At 37.3% G+C, this 26,324-nt stretch overlaps 1 pseudogene; it reads right to left on the bottom strand.

Annotated features, from left to right (window-relative positions):
* Positions 1-893: 893 nt before the first annotated feature.
* On the bottom strand, positions 894-21,993 carry LOC122229301 (annotated as a pseudogene).
* Between the last annotated feature and the right edge of the window lie 4,331 nt (positions 21,994-26,324).

Raw genomic sequence — 26,324 nt, 5'->3', positions numbered from 1 at the left:
CAGTCAGTTCAGCCTCCAACTTCGGCGCAGGTCATGATCTCACGGTTCATGAGTTTGAGTCCCACGTAGGGCTCTGTGCTGACAGCTAAGAGGCTGGAGCCTGCTTGGAATTCTGTGTCTCCCCCTCTCTCTAACCCCTCCTCCACTCATGCTCTGTCTCTGTCTCTCAAAAGTAAATAAATGTCAAAAATGAATAGAAATTAAAAAGTACAGGAACTAAGACTGGAGATAGAGAATATGAAACTGTTCTGTAGACCCATAAATGTAAAGGCAAAATGATGTTGTATTTGGAGAAGACTTATTGCAATCTTTTTCATACTATTAGAACTATTAACACCTACCTTGTAGAAGAGTGACAAGATGATCTATGTATAGGCTTCTCTCAGAGTATAGAACACATGGTAGGATATCAATAAATATTAAAATATATATAGTCTTGAGTACTTTTGCAATAGCTCAATTTAGAAGTGATGAGGGGTTCATCACTTATTCTTAAAATAAAATTTATGCAAAGTGTGCAACAAATAAAACCTATAGAAAACAGATGTTTCCATCACAATCTGTTGCTTTTCCAAATAATATTTTGAAAACACATTCCTTCAGCCATTATACAGTTCTTAAAATACAAAAGATATTAAATGTTTATTTATTTTTGAGAAAGAGTAATGGGGGGAGGGGCAGAGAGAGGGAGATAGGATCCAAAGTGGGTTCTGCCCTGACAGCAGAGAGCCCAATGTGGAGCTTGAACTCATGGACCATGAGATTATGACCAAACCAAAGTCTGACACTTAACTGACTGAGCCACCCAGGTACCCCCAAAAGAAATTAAATCTGTAAGAAAGCCTAGTAGATGGGATTCTGTTCACAGGACTTGGTACTTGGTGGTTTATGCTTCAGTACATGTCACACCATTCACCTCCATTCATGCCACCTTGCCCATAGTAACCTCCACTGCCTATCATGGCTATAACCACTCAAACCACCAGGAGTACCAATCCTTCGCTGGAATTGTCCCCCATTTCCATCCTTCCAATGGATCCATAATCTCTCTCATTATCCATTCCATCTCTGCTACAGCACCCATTCCAGAACCTCCCATGCCAGACTAGAATTCGAGAAGAGTTTAATGTATTGGTATTGCATCTATTCTTACCGTTAGACATGGTAGCTACTGCATCCTTATATGTTACAAACTCTACATCTGCTTCTCCTGTTGCTCTGTCATCAGCTCCAATATCAGTATCAACTCATATTGGATTTAGTTATGGGGAAAATTAGTGATGTCATTTTCAGTTGAATTAAAAGGTAATCCTCCCATATGTACAAAATGACCACCGAAAAAACCTGAACTTGCATCACTAGCTCCCCCTAGCCATGCCCATCAATATCAACTCTCAATCTGGCATCAAAGCCATCATTTCCATAGCCATAATTATTATAGCCATAATAGTTACCAAAGCCTCCATAACTAGGGACACTGGGGGAGAAAAAGACAGGACAGATGCCAGAGATGGAACAAATGTGTTATTAACAGAATTCTATTTAGCTAAAAAATACATAGAGCCTAATGTGTGTCAAGCATTGTGCTGAATGCTTTGAAATACAGCCGAGCCCTAATTTGATATAAAACACAAGAAAAAGATAATCCCATAGTTTGGAAACAGTATGACTATGAGAAAGATATTTAAATGAATAAGAATAAAGATGTCAGAAAGTTGGATCTTGATTGCTGGTACAGGTGAAAGAAGACACATCATTTGATTCAACTCTTAATAGGAAACTTGTTTTTGTTTCTAAATAACAAAGTAAAATGCTGCAGTTCTTGTTATTATTTTTGGGAACTATTTGGAAAAATCTTTTCCATCAATGCCTCCCCTCCCTCCAGTTACAGTATGATAGCTTTGATGAATACTTGACTTAGAATAAATGACCTCCTTTCTTCTCACTGGTAGTTTTACATAGCCAGAAAAAGCTGCCAAAACTTCAGAATGGGAAGTATGAAAATGTGGCTCAAACATCATTATTTCATATAGTATATGTATATACACATATATATATTTACTAATTTCCCTTCTAACATTTTTAGAATATTGATACTTTACTCTTCATTTGTTTTAATATAAGGCTCCAGATTTTATCTTCAATCTGAAATTTTCCTTTCAAAGAGAGATAAGAATTTAAATTTTTTAAAGTTTGTTTGTTTGTTTGTTTGTTTGTTTATTTAGAGAATGAGCAGGGAAGGGGCAGCGGAGAGGGACGCAGAGGATCCAAAACAGTCTCTGTGCTGACAGCAGAGAGCCTGACATGGGCTCAAACTCACAAACTTTGAGATCATGACCTGAGCTGAAGTCCGACACTTTGACTGACTGAGGTACCCAGGCGCCCTGAGTGAGATAAGGATATGAATGACTTTCCTTTTTGCCAGTCTAGGTGCCCCGATGAATATTGGTTTATAGGTATTCAAGTACTGAAACCTCTCAGAATCGATTGATTTCTCAAAGTTTCTTTCATATAGGAAATCTTTTCCTCTTACCTCGAAAAAGTTATTATTATCAATATTATGGAGACCGACAGAGAGATGAAAGGTATGGGACATTTTCTAAAATAAGGTGTCTGTGGCATGTGTGTGTGTGTGTGTGTGTGTGTGTGTGTGTGTGTGTGTGTGTGTTTGCACGCATGTGTGGTGTGTACACACATGCGTGTGCTCATCCATACCCATTGGTGGTGGTAAAATATTTTCTTTCCCCTTTACAAATAAAAATGTCTTATTCTAAAGAAGATACATAAACTATCAAATGCAATGTGATGTTTTTGTTAAATAATAAGCAACGGAAGCATACAGAAATAAATATTTCTCATGGAGGTAAAATATATACAACTATAAAATCATAAATATACTGGAGAATTATAATATGAATTTGTAAATTGTATGCAAATAGCTTGAAACCAGATCTATAAAGACATATAAATAAAGCAACAAGACTGAAAGGTTTATATGTTGGCTTGTTTATAGAGTAGCACAAACATTTTTCTTTTTTAATTGGCAATTAATTTTCGGCAGCCATCTAGGTACTTTCATGTCAAATTACTTTTCCTACACTAAACAAGATTAGGCATCCAAGCAGCAAAGCACTTACGTGAAAAGTGAGAAACTGACTGTCAAGTAGATATTTTCCACCTATAACCAATTAAAATGTTTCTTTTTTGATGAATGGGTGTTGTAATTTCACATTTTGTATTTTTACCTAAGCACATACCTGTGTAACATCCCAGTTCACAAAGGCTAAAAAAGATGGGTACTGAGATTTCTTTTATTCCTTTTATTCAATACACCTTCAGAATGAAGCAAGCATTTTTGTGCTGTTTCAAAGACAGAGCTTTCTTATGCTACTGCACACAAAAATATAGCAACAGTTCATGTACGTATATATGTTTAGGGGCATATATGTGTGTATGTGTGTATAAGTGTATCAACACACGTGTTTTTATAAACCTCAAAAAATATTTTAATCAAATGATTTTTAGTCTCTTGGTTCCTTGTAGATTATCATTTCACATTAAAATGTAGAGATGTCTGTATTTAAAAATTAAACCATTGACACATCAGGTAAAAAAGTAATGTATTATTGATAATCTTCAAGTGAATGACATAAAAAGGAAAATATTGATTTTTTGGAAGATGTCTCATTTTTCTTACTTCACAGAAGACTGATGCAGGTTCATGAGCCTATCAATATTATTTGAATTAATGCATATTCCCTGCTATTGATTGCCTTAACAATGATTGTCATAACTGATTTATGGGCACTTATGCCTGTTAAATATTTTAAGAGGTAAATATCAGATTTGTATATATAAGTAGTTTGACTTGAATAAACAACAGGGTTGGATGTTAACATTATACCTTTTGATTTAATCCATATTATAATACATTATGCAAGATGTATTTTTAAGATAGCAGCAAAAATTCCAACTAAAGTTGATATTAGATCACATTGTTTACTAGAGTTAAGTGCAGAATTCTCTCTAAGGCTAACAAAGTATTTTCAGTTTTGAGGTAGAAATTCTCATGTCATTTGGAAATGTAGCTAATGTATCTATGAGAAAAACTAGGTCTATCAAGCCAAAATATAAAATTTGAGTATCATTGTAATATACATAAAATTGATTTGTTCTTACTGCTTAGAATAGATCAGGATATAAGATTATATTTCAGCTTTCTATGGTGACTGATACCCAATACTTTCCAAATAAATGAGACAAGTTGTGATGGTGTGAGAGGCAAAAAGGGGGTATATATGTATATATCATCTTATAATTAGTATGAGTATCTTTGACTTCAAATGTGAGATATGATTACTACAGTCATTTACCAAGGACCTGCTTTTTTATTTTTTTATTTTTTTTTTCAATATATGAAATTTATTGTCAAATTGGTTTTGACAATAAATACAACACCCAGTGCTCATCCCAAAAGGTGCCCTCCTCAATACCCATCACCCACCCTCCCCTCCCTCCCACCCCCCATCAACCCTCAGTTTGTTCTCAGTTTTTAACAGTCTCTTATGCTTTGGCTCTCTCCCACTCTAACCTCTTTTTTTTTTTTTTCCTTCCCCTCCCCCATGGGTTTCTGTTAAGTTTCTCAGGATCCACATAAGAGTGAAACCATATGGTATCTGTCTTTCTCCGTATGGCTTATTTCACTTATAATCACACTCTCCAGTTCCATCCACGTTGCTACAAAGGGCCATATTTCGTTCTTTCTCATTGCCATGTAGTACTCCATTGTGTATATAAACCACAATTTCTTTATCCATTCATCAGTTGATGGACTTTTAGGCTCTTTCCACAATTTGGCTATTGTTGAGAGTGCTGCTATAAACATTGGGGTACAAGTGTCCCCATGCATCGGTACTCCTGTATCCCTTGGGTAAATTCCTAGCAGTGCTATTGCTGGGTCATAGGGTAGGTCTATTTTTAATTTTCCGAGGAACCTCCACACTGTTTTCCAGAATGGCTGCACCAATTTGCATTCCCACCAACAGTGCAAGAGGGTTCCCGTTTCTCCACATCCTCTCCAGCATCTATAGTCTCCTGATTTGTTCACATTTTGGCCACTCTGACTGGCGTGAGGTGGTATCTGAGTGTGGTTTTGATTTGTATTTCCCTGATGAGGAGCGACGTTGAGCATCTTTTCATGTGCCTGTTGGCCATCCGGATGTCTTCTTTAGAGAAGTGTCTATTCATGTTTTCTGCCCATTTCTTCACTGGGTTATTTGTTTTTCGGGTGTGGAGTTTGGTGAGCTCTTTATAGATTTTGGATACTAGCCCTTTGTCCGATATGCCATTTGCAAATATCTTTTCCCATTCAGTTGGTTGCCTTTTAGTTTTGTTGGTTGTTTCCCTTGCTGTGCAGAAGCTTTTTATCTTCATAAGGTCCCAGTAATTCATTTTTGCTTTTAATTCCCTTGCCTTTGGGGATGTGTCAAGTAAGAGATTGCTACGGCTGAGGTCAGAGAGGAAGGACCTGCTTTTTTAAAGATGAGTTTATTGAGGTATCACATATGCATCTTAAATTCATTTGGTTTAAGAGTATAATTAAATGGTTTTTCAAATTGACAGACAAGTATAAAAATTACCACAATCTAATTGTAGAAAATTTTTGTTACCTCAAACAGATACATGGTGCTCACTACGGTCACTTCCTGTTCCTAAACCCAGTCCCAGACAACCACTGATCTACTTACTGTTTCTAAAGATTTACTGTTTCTGGACACTTCACATAAATAAAATCACCCAAAATGTGGTCTTTTGCATCTGGCTTCTTTCATGTAGCGTAATATTTTAGTGGTTGATCCATGTTGTAGTATGTGTCAGCCTTTCATTCATTTTTATTGCCAAATGCAATTCCATTGTATGGATAACCACAGCTCTATACATTCACCAGTTGATGGATGCGTTTTTTTCACTTTTTGGCTATTAAAAGTATTTTTGCTATGATCATTCATGCAGAAATCTTACTGTGGACATATGTTTTCATTTCTCTTGCATATTCTAAACATGGGATTGCTTGATTATATGGTAAATTTGTACTTAACTCTTTAAGAAACTGCTAAAATGTCTTCTAAATTGGCCAAGCCATTTGACATTCCTACCTACAATGCATGATGGTTCCAGTTTTGCTACATCCTTGACAATATGTTTTACATTTTCTTTTGATTGTAGCTATCCTAGTAGATGTGAAGTGGTAAATCACTGTGGTTTTGATTTGCATTTCCCTAATGGCTAATGATGTACATCTTTTCCTAAGCTTATTAACCATTGCATATCTTTGTCAAGAAATGAATTTTCAAATTCTTTGTCCATTTTAAACTAGATTATCTGTCTCTTTTTTTTTTTGGTTTTGGTATTATATGTAAGAAATCATTATCTAATCCAAGGTCATAAGGAGTTATTCTTATATTTTCCTATTCCTAAGGGTTTTATAATGTTAGCTTTTACATTTAAATCAATGATTCATTTTGAATGATTTTTTTTTATGGTGTGAGGTAGGAATCAAAATTCATTCTTCTGCATGTGGATATTGTCTCAGCACCATTTGTTGAAAAGATTATATTCCCCCCCATTGAATTGCCTATTTTCCCCCCATATGCATATCACAGTTTACTTCTCCTTCTCCTCCTCCTCCTCCTCTTCCTCCTCCTTCTCCTTTTTCTTCTTTTCTTTTTTTGCATGTCTCTTAACTTTTTCTTGAAAATTGTGCATTTTAGGTAATATAACAAATCAGAATCTTAACTCCACCTACCCCCTTAGGGTTGATGCTATCATTTATTTGTTTAGTGAATTGGCAAAAATAATTCTATGATGTTTATTGCCATTACAATATGCAGTTGTTTTCTTGTGTTTGTCTTTTTACCTGACTAGTAATTGGCCCAGGTCAGCATAAGCTTGTTATTGGTCAACAGGTGTGCTTAAGTTCCCTTGGCCTGCTGGATATTTAATTTTGCAATTAAATGCATGTGTGTTTGGAGGTTGCTATCATAGTTCAGAGTTTACATTTTTTCCCTCTATCCTCCACCCCTTTTGATTAGAACTGATAGCATGGATTTTCCTGTATGATTCTATTTTAGAGGATGCAACCTTGGGCATGTACATAGTCTTCCAGACTGCTACAATGGATGTGATTTTATTGTTAAACCTGGCTTCTTAGTAATTATTTCTGAGTCACAGTAGCTTATTGTTTGGCAGTGTTTGGTTAGAGATTGTGTTTAAGCTCCTAGTTCCAGTGAAGCTTTTACTCTTTGCTATGGATCTGTGTGTGACTTGGGGAATGTTTTCGTTTCTGTCCCATCTCCTGCTCTCATTTTTCCTCAGTTCATTCAGCTTGTGCACAGCCTTTCTGTACCCAAGGGTTAAATGTGATCCTAGTAGTTCTTCATGGATATCTATTTGCTTGGTTCTCTCTGTTAAAATATGTGATTGCTCTGCTCTTTTTTTTTTTTTTTTCTACTGGTAGAGCTATGTGTACCTTTTGTTGCTCTCTGCCAAGATCACCATCGTTTATGACATCTCCCCTTTGTCCCTTAGGCATGGAATTCTTCATGCTCTTTTCCAAGCAAAGTCAATTTTCTCAGATAGAACTGTGAAACTCTTTGCTCCTGTGCTGTGTCTTTCCCATTGGGTATAAGCTTTTCATTAACTCACAAGATCTAGGACAGGAACAATGATGCATTTCGACTGGAGTCACACCTTTGCTCTATGACCAAGAACTGTGCAAAGCTGGAGAGTGTTCCCATATTACTGGCTGGAACCAGTTCTTGGAACCTCCACCCTAGAAGCAAGATGGGTTGGGGATCAGGGTTCGGTATTCTGGTCTTGTAATGTCTGGAATAGAGATTTTGCCCTGTGCGTGGGGACTGGGTGTTAGAAGGGAGTCTTGGCCCTCAGGGCTGTGTTGGCCCAAAACATTACTTCAGCCACATGGAGTTGGGGACAATGAGAAATACCAGCTGCCTGCCCATCTCATGTTAATACAGTTGCTTAGATTGGGAACTAGAAGGGGAAGAAGCCCCGTAAGATGAAGCTTTTTGAGTGGAATGCAAAGAGTTGTAGCTTAAATGCCACAGATTCTTAATGTTCTTATTAAAATGTAGTAGATGTTATTGAATGAATGTTTGGTCACCTGTTATATGCTTTCAGAAAAATTTACTTAAAATTGAGTAAAAACACTTAAAATGTTGATTTTTTGAAAAATAATTTTCTGCAGGGGCGCCTGGGTGGCTCAGTTGGTTAAGCGTCTGACTTCAGTTCGGGTCATGATCTCACAGTCTGTGGGTTAGAGCCCTGCATCAGGCTCTGTGCTGACAGCTTGGGAGCCTAGAGCCTGCTTCAGATTCTGTGTCTCCCTCTCTCTCTGCCCCTACCCTGCTCACACTCTGTCTGTCTGTCTCTCTCTCAAAACCAAATAAACTTAAAAAAATAAATAAAAAATAAATAAAATAATTTTCTGCATATAAATGGTTGTTTGGTTGCAAAGAGTTTGCTGAGCTTCTGACTCTGCCTTTTCAAAAGAAATCAGTCTCTTAAGGAACTTACTTTTAAAGATAAATATTTTGTTTCTATTTTCAAAAAAATATTCAAAAAATATTCAAAAAAATAAACATTTTAGGGACTCAAATATATGATAAGCTTTTGTAAATATTACTAAACTCAAATGTTTCTGTCAAAATGAATATTTTGACTAAAAATGCAAAATGGCAACCCTTTACAACATATAATACCATTATCATTCATGTTTTTTTTCCTTCTGAACAGTCTTTATTTAATTGTTCATGATAAAGTACTATTTGATATCACCAACACCAAAGTCATTGTTAGCATAAATTTTAATTGATAATTTATAGCCTAATTGCTAATCCCATTCTGCCCTAATTTATAATTCTACCTATGTCATAAATATGAATGGATAGTTTCCAACATATACTATCAAGCATTGGTTCAAGGACTTCCTTTAATTACTTCCATTATTACTGATCCTGTGGTGTAGGTGGGAGAAATTTGGGTAACCCTTTGGATGCTACCACTGTTTTATGTGTCAAAATTGGATTAGAAACTATGCATAATGCAAATAACCATGTAATTATTTTGAATTTACAATGTATTTACTATGTAATTGCATAGTAAGTACCATATAATTACAAGATGATTACATGATTATTTCTGCCTTTTACACAGCTTTAAAAGCAAAAGATTTTGTTGCAATTATTATTGGCATTTATTGGTAAGTGTTACATAGTAGGGAACAAAATATTTATCATGTAATCAACGAAGCAAGCAACTGTTATTGTGTCTTTTCAGTTGCGAAATTATATTTTAAAGTTATTGAAGTGAACCTGAAACTGGCCTAAAAAATAAAGTTTATTAATTAAAAAAAAGTTATTGCACTCAAAGAGTTAGCCATAAGTACAAGGCATAACTTGATATATCTAAGATAGCTGATTATTCTGGCTATCGTTCTGTTTACTACAGTTGTGTATTTTTAATTGAAGCTCTGAAATTGAAGTTGATTTTTTAAAATATTCCGAGAAAATTTTAATGGGCCAGAGGAGAAACTCAAGAACTTAAGTAAAAATGATACTTACAAATATCCATACTTATAAGAATAAACCATATCATTACTTTTTTTGTTTACCAATACTTTAATTTCCCCAGATTTATTGAGAAATCATTGACATACATCACTGTATAAGTTTAGGGTATACAGCATGATGGTTTGATTTATATTTATTGTGTAATGCTAACCACAATGGGTTCATCCAACATCCGTCTTCTCATATAGTACAATAAAAAGAAAAGAGGAAAAAAAATTTCCTTGTGATGAGAACTCAGGATTTACTCTCTTATCAAGTTTGCTATCTATCACACAACTGTGTTAGGTATGGTCATCGTGCTGTACGTCATATCCCTACTATGTATTTATCTTGTATCTGGCGGTTTATATCTTGACCACCTTCTTACAATTCCCCCTCACCCCACCCTTTTCCTTTTGTAACCACAAGTGTGATCTCTTTTACTATGAGTTTGAGGGTCTTTGTTTTGTTTTGGGGGATTTTTTTAGATTCCACATGTAACAGATCATACAAGTTGTTGCAAATGATAGGATTTTCTCATTTTTTATGGCTGAGTAATACTCCTTCATATATATACCACAACTTCTTCATTCATCCACTAATGGACACTTAGTCTGTTTATGTATCTTGGCTATGGCAAATAATGGACATGGGAGTACAGATATCTTTTTGAGTTGGTGTTTTGAATTAGTGTTTTTAAGTTAGTGTTCTTCATGTGTTTGTGAATTTTCCAGTTTTCTTCTTGCTGTTGATTTCTAGTTTCATGCCATTGTGGTCAGAGAAGATACTTGGCATGATTTGGATAGGCCAGGCTGTGCACCAGAGCCCCTGGCCAGGTGAGCCCCTGGTTTGCTATGAAAATGAGGGAAGCCACAGGCTATGCTCTCTGTTTAAGTGTCACTCTATTTAGGGCTGTTGAATAGGCCATGGGAGCTTCTCATGTACCCTGGTGAGGTTCCCTGGCTGTACACACTAAAGTCTGTATTCTGTGATGAGTGGGGCTATGAATTAGATTCTCTGCCTGGGCTCAGGGGGAGAAGTAGCTCTAAAGCTGGGAAAACTCTTTGTTTGCTGCTTTAACTCAAGCTGACCCATACCCCAAGTTTCTGGCTGAACAAGGTCACTACCTTTGCTTTGCACGCTATAGCCTCTGCCTGCCCTCCTCAGGGCTCACTGCAGCATGCAGAGAGACACTGCCGGGCCACACAGATCCCAGGAGTTGCTGCCAGCCCTTCTGGTCAAATGGGCTGAAAAGACACATCCCATGCTGGGCGGGGCTATATTTCAGCAACTTTGCCTGGGCAGGAGGGGGAGAGGCTGTTCCAGGTTACTCTTATTTTCCAAAACAGGCTCTCTGTGTGGGAGACGCTGGAACCTACCCTCAGCCTTGGCTCTGAATTAATCCTCCTGACTGTGTATAACATGGGGCTTCCTCATGTCTGATATTGGCTTTGCTTCAGAGGTAACTGCTCTGCCTACCCACCTCTTGGCTGGAGCACCACAGGACCATGTAGTTTCTAGTACTTATCACTAGTCCTTCTGGTCAGATGGGGCCAGAAGACATTCTCCACAGAGGGTAAGGCTGTGGTTCTGCTCCTTGCCTGGGAGTAGACAAACCTAGTTCTAGGGACCAGCAAAACTCCTCGTTTGAAGATTCAAATATGGCAGATCTGCACCTGACCAAATCCTGTGGTCACAGCGTGCCACCAACTTGCTTCTGTGGATGAGCAAAGCCAAGATCCATATGCTGGTTGTTGCAAGCAACAAATTAGGTAGGTTGTTACCTACCCCCTTTATTTGTCACAGTCAGATCCCCAGTGGTTTAGTTCCATAGATTTCCCTGCAATTCCTGTGATATGAGATCAGAGGAAGGGCTCCCAAAAAGTACCCCCAGTGCTGGGGTGGGTGTTGTCTCCATAGGTTCTTTTTCCCCACTGGAGGAACCAGAGACTCTGAGGAGTCTTCTGTGCATGGTGCTGCACTGACCCGAGGGAGGGGCAATGTGGCCCATGGGTAGCCATGTCCATTACCCTTCTAATGTTGTCTGTCTTGGTAACCATGGTACAGGGGGTGCTTCAGCTTCACACCATGTTCTGGGATTCTCTCAGTGGCATCTTGTTGTGGAATAGTTGTGGGATGTTCTTGTGAGGAGACAACCTATTTTGCCATCTTAATGACGTTACTTACCCATACCTTTTTTAACTTTATAAAAATAAGCATTTTATTTTAGAGCAATATTAGAGTTACAGGAAAATAATACAGTTGGTACAGAGTTTCCACATACCCTACACACCCAATTTCTGTTATTATTAACATCTTGCATCGATACGGTATACCTCTTGGTTGTGACAGTTTCTCAGACTTTCCTAGTTTCTGATGACCTTGAAGAATATTTGACTTTTGAAGAATATTGGTAAAGTATTTATAGAATATCTCTCAATTGGGTTTTGTTGAATGCTTTTCTTGGGATTGGACTGTGATTATGTGTTTTGGGGAGGTGGAGCACAAGGACAATGAAGATTATATTAGCACACTGAGGTGCTAATAAGATCAGATTATATTAAGAATACATAAAATAAGTATGATTTATAACTATTATTATTAACCTTGATTGCCTGGGTAACGCAGTATTTCTCTGAGTTCTTAACTGTGAAGTCATTCTTTCTTCCCTCTTTCTATGCTATACTCTTGAAAGGATGTCAGTGTTTGCATCCCACACATAAGAATAAGGAAGTTATAGTCAATCTCCTTGAGGGCAGAATATCTGCATAAATTATTTGGAATTCTTCTGTACAGTAGGTATATCTATTTTCCCCACTTATTTACTCAGTCATTTATTTGTACCATTATGACCTCATGGACAGGTATTTTTTACTTTAAGTTCTGATCTAAAACTGTATGATGTTGCTCAAATTGTTTCATTTTTGGCCATTTGATGCTTTTTCTGTTGGCTCCTATGTCCCTTAGACATCCTGGGTATTTTCAATTTTTTTTGAGCAATTATTATAAAGCACTATGTGCACTTGAATGAAGGTTTTTGTGTGGACATGTTATCAGATCTGCTGAGTAAATATCTAGAAGTGTGATTGCTGGAGTGTGTGGTAAGACTTTGATTAGTTTTATAGGAAACTGAGAATCTGTCTTCCAAAGTGGTTCTACCATTGTGTTCTCACCAGTAATAAAAGAGAGTTCCTTCTGCTTCATATGGTTGTCAACAATTGAAACTGCAGATTTTTGGATTTATTCATTGAAATAGATATACAGTAGTATCTCATTGTTGCCTTAATTTGCAATTATATGATAAACCATATTTAACATATTTTCAAATACTTACTTGCCATCTACATATCTTCTTTGGTGAGGCACCTGTTAGATCTGTTGCCTATTTTTCAATTGAATTGTTTACTTTTTTATCGTTGAGTTTCAGAGTTCATTATATAATTTATATATATCATTCTTTATAAAATATGTGATTTTGAAATATTTTTTCATAGTCTGTGATTATATTGTGTTTCTCTTAATAGTGTCTTTTGCTGAGAAGAAGCATTTAATGTAAACAAAGTTTATTGATCAATATTTTGTTTCATGGATTGCGCTTTTTGTGTTGTGTCTGTTTTAGTTGACTAGGGATGTTGTTATAATGTACCAAACCTGAGCAGCTTAAACAACAGAAATGTATCCTCTCATAGTTCTGGAGGCTGGAATTCCAAGATTAAGGTGTCATTAGGGCCATGCTTTCCCCGAAAGTGTCAGGGAGGGGTCTGTCCAAAGTTTTTATCCTAGCTGCAGGTGTTCTTTGGTTTGTGGCAGCTTAATTCCAATTTTTATTTCAAGCATTCCCTCTGTGTCCAGACTCCCTCTTTATATAAGGACACCAATCATATCAGATTAGAGGCCTCTCTTATCACAGTAAGGTCTCATCTTGCCTTAACTAATTGCATTTCTGCCATCCTATTTCCAAATAAGGCCATATTAGGAGGTACTAAGAGTTGGGACTTCAACATACATATTTTAGGGGACCCAGTTTAACCCATAATAGCCACTAAAACTCACCACCAAACTCATGGCCACATAGATGTTCTCCTATGCTCTCTTTCAGATGTTCAGTAGAATTGCATTTGACATTTAGGTCAGTGATCCATTTTGGGTAATTTTTTTGAAAGTTGTAAGATTAGTGTCTAGGTTTATTTATTTATTTATTTTTTGCATATGGAGTTGTAGTTGTTACTTTACCACTTGGTGAAAACATTAGGCTTCCTTCATTGAATTGCCTTTGATCCTTTGCCAAATACTAACTGACTATACTTGTATGGGCATTTTTCTGGGCCCTCTCTTCTGTTCCATTGATCTATATATCTACTGTTTCACCAATACCATGCGGTCTTAACTACTACACCTTTGAAATAAGTTTTGAAATCAACTTGTGTAAGTCCTCTAACTTTTTTTGCCCTTCAGTATTGTGTTAGCTATTCTAGTTCTTTTGCTTTTCAATATGAACTGCAGAATGAGATAAATTTTCTCAAAAACATGACAGCATTTCTTGAAAATTCGAGCAATCATAGCTAAGAGAACAAAATATTGGCCTTTGTCTCTATCTATGGCTAACATAGCTTCTTGTCAGAGCGACTCAGTTATTGGACATAGAAACTTCTGCCTTCTAAGAGAACAAGGCAGGAGTGACTTCTGTAGCCCTCAGTTAATGCCTCAGATATGAAAGCATGGAGAGGAGATTCGTGTGCGACTTTATAGTGCAGATCTGCTTCTGCTGACATAGGCTGCATTGTTAATTGAAATATTACCCTTTTCTGTTGCTGATACATGCTACTGGCTCACACCTAGAGAAGCTTGAAAACCTAGGCAGTGCATTTCAATATTACTGAACATACAAATCACCAAAGGATATTATTGAAATTTACATTGTGATTCAATGTCTGGTTTGGGCCATGATTTTGTCTCTAACAAGCTCTTAAGTGATGTTGCCGGTTCTACTGACTACACTTTGAGCAGCAGAGAGCTAGAGAGGTTTTTCGTCAAACTTTGGCATGCACAAAATGACTTAGGCTGTTTGTTAACATACAGATTATTGGGCTTCATCTACAGAATTTCTGATCCAGTGGAATTGCCAATCCAGTGGAAGGCTCTTCTGGTAGGCAGGTTACTATCACTGGTTCTCCTGCCAGTATTAGTCTGGCCCAAATCTAATCAATGCCAGGCTTTCCTCTGAGAAGGGCATGGGGTGCAGCTAGAACAGTGTAGGTTCACTTATAACCCCTTTCTGCTGTTTTCCCACGATCCAACTGTGTAATTTCTGGTCAGTGGTTCCAGGTTTTAAATAATTTGTAAGTGTTCAGTTTCTACACAACTTTATCGTCCGCTAAGAATTTAAAAATCACATTCTCTGTTCAGCTGTTAATTCTGGTATCCATATTTAGTTTTATAAGCTACTCCCTGTTTTTAGTTTTGTTTTGGGTTTTTGGCTCATTAATTTTATTTCTGTCGATAAGAAATGTAAGAGTGGAATGTTAATAAGTTTCAGTTTAGTTCTGTAATGTCAAGAATTTAAAAATTTAAAAAATGGATTGGTTAAAAAAAAATCTAAAATGATCTAAAAACCACATGTGAAAACATTGATCCCGAATTCTAACCTACAACTACTCCAAAATGGAGAAGTACCAGGATCCCAGCCCATTTGACAGGTTGGAGAAAAAAAAATTTTTTTCTCCCTACACCTCACCGCTTATTGACTCAGCTATTGGCTACAAGATGGAAAGGCTGATCTGCATGTATTTTGAGGGAATTCACACTTACTGGCAGTGCTGATGGTTGTAATTAAAATGGTCCAGCTACTAACAAAGATGATTTTATGTTAGCTTTTTTACCTACATAGACTGTAGTATCATTACTGTAAATAGCATTATTTTAACTAATATGTAAATAAAATTTCATCCATAATGAAAATATGAGGCCGAAATCGTCATGAAAGGAACAGCTTTGAATCCAAATGACAGCCCCGCCTTAGTTTAAAGCTAGGTTCTCTTTTCTGCTTATTATGGATCTTTGATAAGAAATACAATTGCTGAGAAGTTTGTTTTGCTTGCTGTTTGCTACGAGCATTGTGAGACCTTTCCTGATTGTAACCCACTGTAGAATGGGCTGTAAAACTTCCTAAATGTAGTCTGATATGTAATGAAATGAGTGATTGTATACAAACTAACCGGCATTTCTCGCTTCTGTAAACCTGCTTGCTTAGCACATTCCTCACCTACCCCCTTCCCCCTTTCTTCCTCCCGCCACAAGTAAAAAAACCTCCCCTGTGCTATTTGTCTCTGTCTATAAAAACGCTATACCAACCCTAATCGTGGCCTCTTGTGTCACCGGTAACGAGTGCGCAGAGGACCAGGTTCGAACCTGCAATAAACGACCCTTGCCGCTTGGCTTTGACTTACGACTCTGGTGGTCTTTTGTGGGAGGTTTTGGAACTTCAGGCATTACAGTCACTCATACATTATATTGTAACTACATATTTCTAAGAATTCTAAAAAATATAGACAAAGATAGGTAAGTAAAGTCGACTTGCTATTTAAGGGGTCTCAGTGGTTCAAAGGAGAAAAACCAAGCCGCAAAATCAGAATAGTTTACTCACATGACATTAATATAATTGAAGAAACCAGACAGAATTTATCATTTTTTCATACAAATTTCTGTGATGATTCAAAAAACTATTGCGGGGTGCCTGGGTGGCTCAATCAGTTAAGTGTCTGACTTCAACTCAGGTCATGGTCTCACAGTTAGTGGGTTCCAGCCTGTGTCCGGGTCTGCGCTGACAGCTCAGAGACTGGAGCCTGCTTTGGATTCTGTGTGTCCCTCTCTCTTTGCCCCTCCCCTGCTTGTGTGCTCTTTCTCTCTCAAAAATAAATAAATAAACATTAAAAATGTACTTAAAACTGTAATGTGCGATGTGACAATTAGATAACATTTTCTGGAAATAATAATAACAAGCCCACAGAATGACTTGTGAAATGTAAATAAATCAAGAGGAAAAAAACAACAACAGAATAAAATAGACTCCATCTTGTGGGAAATGGCTGTAATCTTCCCCAGCTGCTAATGGCTACTCAAACAGTTGCTGAGTCTTAATGCCTGAACTCTTCTCTTTCTCCCACATTTTGCACTTAATTATTCAGCAAATCCACTTGGTCCTGCCTTCCATTTACATACTGAACTTAATCACCCCCACCATCCCTGCTGCTAATACACTAGTCCAGACAACATTTTTCTTTTACTTGGGTATTAACATACCTGCTTAAATGCCCCCTTTGTTTTCCTTATGTGCCCAGCAGAGTATCCTCAACATTGGCTCAGAGTGATCCTTATCAGGCAGATCATATCAGGCAGATCAAATCACTGCTCTTTTCAAAGTTCTTTAGTGGCTTTTTACCACTTGATATAAACTCATTTCTTACTAATCCTCCAAAGCAGCCCACACCCAGGCCCCTGGTAGTAATCTTCCCACCACCCCTTCGCCCTTCTCCCCTTGCTCATTCCAGTCTTCACACCTGCTGGTCATGCCCCTGGCTCAAGGTCTTTGTTGTTTCCTTTGCCTGCTTCTCCAGAAATCTGAAAGCGTTGCTCCCCCACCTACTTCAGCCTTTGATCAAATGTCATCTTCACAATCAGACCTTTCTTGACTGCCCTAAAGTAGTAACTGCTTCTCTTCTCCCACTTCCTCTTCTTCTTCCCTACTTTATATCTCTCCAGAGCACTTATTATTATCTGACATAAAACATATTTTTCTGATTTGTTGTTTGTAGTATCCTATAACATAAGCTGTAAGAAAGTATTTTTTTGGGGGGTGGAGACTTTATCATTCATTGCTGTATACCTCGTACTTAACAAAGTGCTTAATAATTTAAAACAAAAATACAAACAATTGAAAATTAACAGTGAAAATTTAAAAAAGTGTGAAAGACAAATCCAGAGGATCTTATAACTGAATAATAGAAGTTCAATGGAAAAGAAAACAAGGTAGGTGAAGAAAAAATAGTCAAAATAGAGAATGCCTTCCTAAAATAATTTTTAGGTTACAAGTGCACAGAAAATGACTGGGTAGAATAAATAAGTGTATAGACTGTAGCAATAAAGATAAGTCTGGAAACTTGTCAGACATAACAGGTTACCAGCCAAGAATGAGAACCAGTCTGCCATTTTTTTCAAAACTAAAATTTAAAAAACATGTAACAGCGTTTATGAACTTATACTAGAAACAGTGGTGTTTGTGAGGGAAACAAAAAGCAACTCATGGACCCCCTGTTTGTGATGGAGATTGTTAGCTTCTACTATAGTATTAGGTTTGTATCTGGCCCAATGTCTGCTCAGCCACAACATACTTCCCCATCACTGAGGTTAGCTGAGGCCACATAACTAAGTTTTTGTTTTTGTTTTTGTACGTTTATTTATTTATTTTGAGAGTTAAAGAGAGAGTGTGAGTGGAGGAGGGGCAGAGAGAGAGAGGGAGTGAGAGAATCCAAAGTAGGCATCGTGCTTTCAGCACAGAGCCTGATTTAGGGCTTTAACTCAAGAACTTGGAAAACATGACCTGAGTTGAAATCAAGAGTTGGATGCGGGGGAACCTGGGTGGCTCAGTTGGTTAAGCATCCGAGTTCAGCTCAGGTCATGATCTCCCTGTTTCTGAGTTCAAGCACCGCCTAGGGCTCTATGCTGACAGTTCAGAGCCTGGAGCCTGTTTCAGATTCTGTGTCTCCCTCTCTCTCTTCCCTTCTCTCTCCCACTCATGCTCTGTCTCTCGAAAGAAAGAAAGGAAAGAAAGAAAGAAACACTAAAACAGCCAGACCAAAAAAGAGTCAGGTGCTTAACTGACTGAGCCATCTAGGTGCCCGTGTTTAAGTTCTTGACAGTGAGGAACAGATGTGATTATGTACTTGCCTGTGGCCTGAGACATTTGGATGTGCTTTGTTCACCATACCTCTTTCCTTCCCCAGTTTCTACTACCTAGAAAACTCAGTGCCCAGGTGAGTTTAAAAGAAACCTAGGTCTCTCATCAACTCTGAGGAGCAGAGTTGCTTTACACATCCAGATTGTTCACATCAGTGCAAGAAAGAAGAAACCTTCCCCCAAATGAAGAATTCTTATTTCTTAGCTCAGTGGGCAGATGTAGTGCCAGGCAAAGTGGAGGAATAAATTACAGTAAAAGCTTGGATTGGAAATAACTTGTTCTGTGAGTGTTCCACAAAATGAACAAACATTACTAATAAATTTTAACTTGATATACGAGTGATGGCTTGCAATAGTACATGATGCCGAATGTCACATAATCACATCTGAGACAATGGTTCCTCTCTCTCTCTCTCTCTCTCTCTCGCTTGCTCGCTATGGGATTATGATTGATCATCTCCCATGCTCGGATGCTTGGTCTCAGGCCTCGGTGTTTGGCAGAAATCATTGATTTTTTCAGAATGTTTGAAGGTGCCCACAACTGACACTAGTGGTTTTTTTTGGCATTTCAAAGCACCTATGGACATTCCTTTGCTTTTCCATTCAAGAGTAAGCTTAGGAATGCTTTGGTTCATCCTAGGTCTGGCTGCAGATATAGATCCTTTCCTCTGCCTTATTGCCAGTTACATTAAATACTGTGTATGACAAGAGTTTATTAATACTGTACTGTAGTCAGTATCCGTGTGAGCATATACAATGGCAGAAGATTCCGTTCAGCCAATAGATAGCAGTGATTCTGTTAGTGATAGTGAAAGTCGCCCTACACAGTAACCCTCCTCTCTTGTCTCCCTCACACCAGCCATGAAAGTTTTCAAAGGAAAGTGCAGGTTAATTTGTTTATTTTTCTTTATATTTTATATTTTCTTTATTATTTTGTATTATATTACAGTGTTGTAATCATTTTTATATGAATATTTTTGGGTGGTGGAATGAATCATCCAAGTTTCCATTATCTTATGGGGAAAATCATTTTAATATACAAGTGCTTTGGATTACAAGCATGTTTCCAGGGCAAATTGTGCTTGTAAACTAAGGTTTTAATGTACACACATGGATGTATATTTAGATATATTTCTGAAATTGAAGGAGAGAGAAATAAAAGTTTTCATTTTTTAGCCACTGAATTTTGAGTCTTTCCATTATAAAGTACAGCCTTCATCCAAAACAATTCACTACTACCCATTTGCCTTTTCTCTAAAGATTATTTAATTAAATATTTTATAGGAGGAAAGAGTCACTTTTACTTCTCAATATATCTCTCTAATGTTGAAATGATGTGTGAGTTACTTTTTACTGTTTTTTTCCTAATAAAAATATGGATTGTAGAAGAAACTAAAAAATCCATAATTCAGTATAGGTTGATGTGTCAAATAATTTAGCTGAATTGGTTATTAAGAAAAGAATCTATATCTATATCTATATATATATTTCTCATCATATAAGGCTTAATTCAAATATTTCCTTCTCCCATAGAATTCTGTTCATATTTCATTATAACTTGTGTAGCACATGATTTTATGAGAATCTAAATGTTACCTTCTCCTTCAAAATTGTGAAAACCTTAAAGACAAGAAATTCATCCTCTGCTGTGATTTATGAAGAAATACTATTCATACTGTTATCAAATAAGAGATGGACTTGATCAGACACCATAAAAATAAAGTGAAACCAGTAAGGTAAAGTGTAGATGGAAAATGCAAATTCTTATATTTGGGTTCAAAATAGCAATTTTATAAGGGGAAGATGAGAAAGGCCCAGCTTAACCACAGTTCATATAAAATGGCTTATGAGATTTTGTTAACTACATAGTCTGTGAGTCAACAATGTAACATGGCTGCCAAAATAAGCAATAAGCACAATGAAAATGTTTCACTTTGCCAGGCTCAATAAACATTATTTTGCTGTTCTGATGGCCTCTAATTAGGATAATTAAGAACTGAAGTGTCAACATTGGCCCCATCTACTAATTTCCTGATTGTTCATGGACTTTCGCCACTCCACATTTTGTTGCTCTGCATTCAACCACTCTGCTCTTTTTGTACCGCCTAAGAAAGGCCCATCACTCACCCTTAGCTGCTCTGATGCTCGTATTAGACAATTTTCATGAATGTCTACAGAGATGATGTGCTAAGGTATGCAGTCACAGAACTAGCAAGAGGTATTAGGCAATTGCTTTAATATCAGTTGTATCTTCGGCCAAACAGTAGTTTTAAGACTTTCTGATCGACACTAAATTTGATATTATAAATAGGAAGTATTCATTAAGACCGTCTTCAGTAAGGTCGTTACACAGAGTTTCATGGAAAGATAAAAAACTGAAAAATCTTGGAGAAATTCCTTAAAATTACATTTTGAAAGGCAAATGAGAGAGATGTGCCAGCCTGTGGTATTCAGGCACAGGAAATTTGCACACTTACGTAGGTATATCAAGAGTGACAGTATGGCTAATGTCTAGTCACTGGTTATTCAGATTGCATAATGGCATTCAATTGATAAATAACTTTGCTATTTTAAGAAGAGTATTTCATTATGGTATTAACACAATCCTTTATTATAGAGGATAACTCCTTCAACTTTCTCTGTCCTCAAATTATAGGTAAATGTCTTATCTCAAATCAGGGTGAAGAATGTCTCATCTGCCTGAGGTTCAATTTGTGTATGTTTCTCTCACCCAAGTCCATACACTACTTGTTTTCCCATCATTAAAAGCACAAGTCCTTTATTTTCCCTTATCTATTGCCACCATTCCAGATGTAAATATCTTAGATCAAGTTTCTGAAAAGCAAAGTCTGACACAGAGGTCTGAGTGCACATAAGTTATTAATGAAGGACTTTTCAAGAAAAACTTAAGGGAATAGAAGAAGATAGGAAAGGGAAAAATGCAACGCAAAAAATGTGAGTTCAGGTCAAGCCTAGTCTTCAGCTGACTTACATAAACTGCTCTGCTGCCTTGTTCACATTCAAGGCAAGATGATTGGCATTTAAAACCCTATATCAGGATATCATGGGCTGTGGGCTTCCCTCAGAGTTTGGGCCGACGTGTATGCTTCCTGGGTAAGGTGGCTCTTAATTGTCAGCCAGTGACAATTTCCGCAGAAAGAGTGGCATCTGCTCCTAGTAGCAGCCGACGACGTTCACAGCAGCTCAGAAATGGACTGTGACCACAGAACCTGGAAAGGGAATCTGGAGTGGCTGGGTGGGGGCATCATCCAGACATAGCTTTTCAAGAATTCTACGACCAAAATTCCAGAGGTAATTTACAAGAGGACAGTTACTTGGAGAGCTGCAGCCCACCAACACGGATGCTGCAGTTAGCACCAAAGCTGTAACTACCCCCAGAACTTCCCTTCATTCTCGTATAGCATTTCTGCTGGACTGGAGGCTTGCAAGGTACAATGAGCTGGACCCAAACATTGGAGAATGTTGGCATCTGGGTCTCAGGTCACCATGCACTTATCAGATGTGGATGTTGTACGTGCTCATTTACAGTAAAAACTGGGCATGTGGGTACCGCTGGTTGTCTCAATGGATCATTTGAATATCAAATATTTTTCTTCCTTCCCTAATTACAAAACAGAAGTCCTGCCCTTTGATAATAATTAGGGTCAGTGATCCCTGCCAAACTGTGTATTTGTGTAAAGAGTCCAAAGCGGCCCTATAGCAGTCCTAGATTTAGTCTCACTGTGTCTCCTGTTAGGAGGATCCACCCTTTGAGAATGAGCACTTCTGAACTCATAGATCCTAGAGTTTTAGGGATGAGATCAATGAGTTCCTCAAGTGGGTACCTGGAAGGATTTGTAAGTGGGGACTTGTAAGGGCTGAATTATACCCCTTCAAATTCATACGTTGAAGTTCTAACCTCTAGTACCTCAGAATGTGGCATTATTGGGCATAGAGCCTTTAAAGAAGCAATTAAGTTAAAATGAGGCTGTTAGGATGGGCCCTAATGCAATATGGCTACCATTTTTATAAGAAGAGGAATTTTGGACACAAAAAGAGTTATGACGAACACATGTGACCAGAGAAAAACTATGTGAGGGCACAGCAAGAAGGTGGTCATTTGTAAGCCAAGGAGAGAGATCTCAGAAGAAACTAAACCTGCCAACACCATGATCTTGGACTTCTAGCCTTTACAACTGTGAGAAATAAATTTTTGTGTTTTTTTTTATATCAGCCCCATCATAAGGCCACAGCTGCTTTTACTTCTTGTTTTTCAGACCAACACACTCTATTTACTAGAGATATAGTACTACATAATGACTATTTTTAAAGGAGCACACCCCATACTAAAGATTAGCACCCCTTCTTTGCAAGGATATGGTTTCTCCATACTACTCCTTTAGGCAAGTATCTTTGGGATGCTGTGGTAGGTAGTGACACCAGTGGATCCCATGGTTTTTTGAGTGTACTGTCATACTAACCTCACTGTAAAACAGGTCCCTTTATGTAAGGTGATATTGCATGATATCCCATGTCAATGAATAATGGCACTTATAGAATGGTGGAATAAGATTTGCATAATCTTTCCAACAATAATAAACTGGACAAATTTCTCAAAAACAATCATTGTGGTTCTCTGAAATTAAAAAAAAATGTGAAATTGTTTTTCTAAGAAAAATTACTGAATTTTATGTAAGAACAGTGGGAGACTATGGGGTTTTAGCCTAATATAGATCCTACCTCTCTACTCACACACACTCCAATCCTGCCCCGTCAGACAGTTCAGAACATGCAAAGCTCCATGACCAAAGTCATTACTGAAAACAATACTGATTTTGATGGCGACCAACCTTATAGCCACCTGAAGTTGTGATACTGGTTATGGCAAGCAACAGATGAGCAGATATGTCAGGAGTTTATCTAGAAGATCTGAGGAATAAGACATAGTTTTTTTGATAAGCTACCACATATCCTAGGTGGTCTCAATTATATATATGCATATAAGTATGCATATATATGCATAAGGATGCACATAAACTTTGGAGACACTGGAGAGGCCCTAGTCATCTTCATGTCCCTGCATGAATGTAAGGCCATGTGCAGCTTCATAGAAGACATGACAAGACTCAGGAAGAAGTAAAAACTTGGAGAATTGTAAACTGCCTGAATTATGAATGTATAGCTCATTCTTTACACAAATGCATTGCGGAGTAGAAACCTTACTGAATCCAGGTGTTTAAGCACTATCTCTGGTCAATCACTGGCTGACTATTAAGTTATATAATCCACCTGTGATCAGTAGGATCTAAACTGAATAAAAATCAGCAAATGAATAGATAAAATGAAAAGAGAGATCACTGGCTTCACAATGCACAATAGGCAAACTCTAAATAATTAGTCCAAGTAAGTGGGTAGAAATATAATAAAAAAAAAAAAAAAAAACAACTACCTGCAGATTCAATAGGCACAGGCACCAGAATCCAGAGTTGCTACAATATATTATCTAAAATGTTCAGTTTTCAATGAAGTATTATGAGACATACAAAGAAATAGGAATATGTGACACACACACGAAAATAAATCAATATAAACTGTCTGTGCAAGTCCAGATGTTGAACTTCACAAAGACTTCAAAGAAACCATTATAAATATGTTGAAGGAACTAAAGGAAACCATATTTAAAAAATTATAGGAAGGTATGAGAATGACTCCTTAAAGAGTAGATACCAGTAAAGAGGTACAAATTATAGAAAACTAGCCGATGGAAATTCTGGTGTTGAAAAATGAAAAAAAAAATTGCAATGAAAAATTCACCAGAAATACCTAAACTTGAAGACACAAGTTATGAAAAACAAGAATGAAAGAAGGGTCATCACTATTAACCTTACAGAAATGAAAATAATTATAAAGAAGTAATACAAACAACTTTTTACCAACAAATTAAATAGCTTAGATGGAATGGGCAAATTACCAGAAAGAGCCAAATTACCAAAATTGAGTCAAGAAGAATAAAAAATCTGAATAAGTGTATAACAAGTAAATAAATTAAGTTAGTGATTAAAAATCTTTAGAAACATAAAAGCCCAGGCTTTCCTAGAAACTCTATCAAACATTTCAAAGGAAATAATACTAATCATTCAAACACTCAGACAAGAGAGGTCTTTCTAATTAATTATGAGGTCAATATTAATACCTAAATATAAGGCTAAAGAAAGCCATCACACACATCTACAGACCATTAGCACTCATGAATAGAGACAAAAAATCCTCCGAAATGTTAGCAAACCCAATGCAGAAACATAAAAAGGACTATACACTGTGATCAAGTGGGATTTATCTCAGGAATGCAAAATTGGTTTAGCATTTGAAAATCAATTAGTGCAATACACAATTTTAATAGAATAAGGACAAAAAACATGATCATCCAATAATGCATTAAAAGCTTTTGACAGTATCTTCTCTTGATGATGGTCCAGATTTTGTACATTTTCATGTGTTATCATTTTTATTTAAATGCCAGATATGAAATGGAAGTACATAATATTTATGCTCAGAAAAGGGTAAGCTGCTTGCATCAGGCTGTTTGCTTGTGAGTTGAGGCAATGTAGTAAGTAGTGGTTTGGGGCTTTGCGGTTGCTTGTTGGATTCACTTCGCTGCATGCTTAAATTATTCGAAGGTAGTATAATCTTCCCTTAGCAGGGATCTGAGTGCCTAGAAGGTTTCTGTCAATTCTCTTGTTGGCCCTCAACCTTTGGCACACCAGGTGGTCTGCCCATCAGTGGTTGCCTCTCAGCTCTCTGTCCCCTCTTGCAGTTTTGCTGGCTACTGCCTTTGTTACCTTTCAATTTTCCCTCTTCAAACTCGGATTTCAGGAAGGCCCTAATACTCATGCCTCAGGTGACTTTTTCTCCAAGGCTCCCGGCTGGGGCTGGGCTCTCTGCCAGAGAGAGATGGGGAGTGTGGATTACTTAGGTAACATCCAGAGTGCCTGGAAAGTTTCCGTTTCTCCCAGGTCTTCCATTTCTGCCTGTACCCTGATGTCAACCTCTGTCGGCTCTCCCGATTGTTAAAAGGTCAACCGAAGCATATTAAAAATTTCAAGAGTTTATTTGAGCAAACATCGATTGGAATACGACATCGCCAAACTGGATGCGGCTAACAGCTCTCCCTCTACAGGTGGCCGGGAAAAGACTTACAGAGATCAGAAGGGGAAGCAAAGGAACTTATTTGATTGGCTACAACTTTAAGCTTAGTTGTTGCTGATTGGCTGTCCTCAGGTTTCCGGTTTGATTTTGTAACGCGGGAGGCTTTTGTACGCTTAGGTTTTGGTTTGCTCAGGCAGGCAGTCTGGGCTTTATAACCACCTCAGTCTATTGGCCTCCTTATTTAATTAATTTAACATTTTCTTTTCCAAGTTTTTTATAAATACTCACTGAAGCCCTCTGGAGGAATCAGCAGGTGAGAGCAGAGTCTCTTTGCGTCAGATCACATCATATTGAGCGTTTAAAATTTTATTTAATGTTCAGTTTTTTCTTCTTACCCATGTGTATGGCAGCTTCTTGGTCTCCCTCTCAATATGCAATAATCAAAGCAACAATTATTTCTTTCTCTTCTGGAGGGTACTCGTCATGTGTTATTTCTTTTATTTCATTAGGTTTTATTCGCTATCTCTGAACTTAAGTAAAAAAACAAACAATAACAAAAACTGACGTTTTGTTGGGGGTATCTGGTTTATTCTCTTT

Source organism: Panthera leo, chromosome A1 (assembly GCF_018350215.1).
Source record: "Panthera leo isolate Ple1 chromosome A1, P.leo_Ple1_pat1.1, whole genome shotgun sequence".
Classification (NCBI taxonomy): Eukaryota; Metazoa; Chordata; class Mammalia; order Carnivora; family Felidae; genus Panthera; species Panthera leo.
The sequence above is the reverse complement of the archived record's forward strand: the minus strand, read 5'-3'. Positions and strand labels throughout refer to the sequence as shown.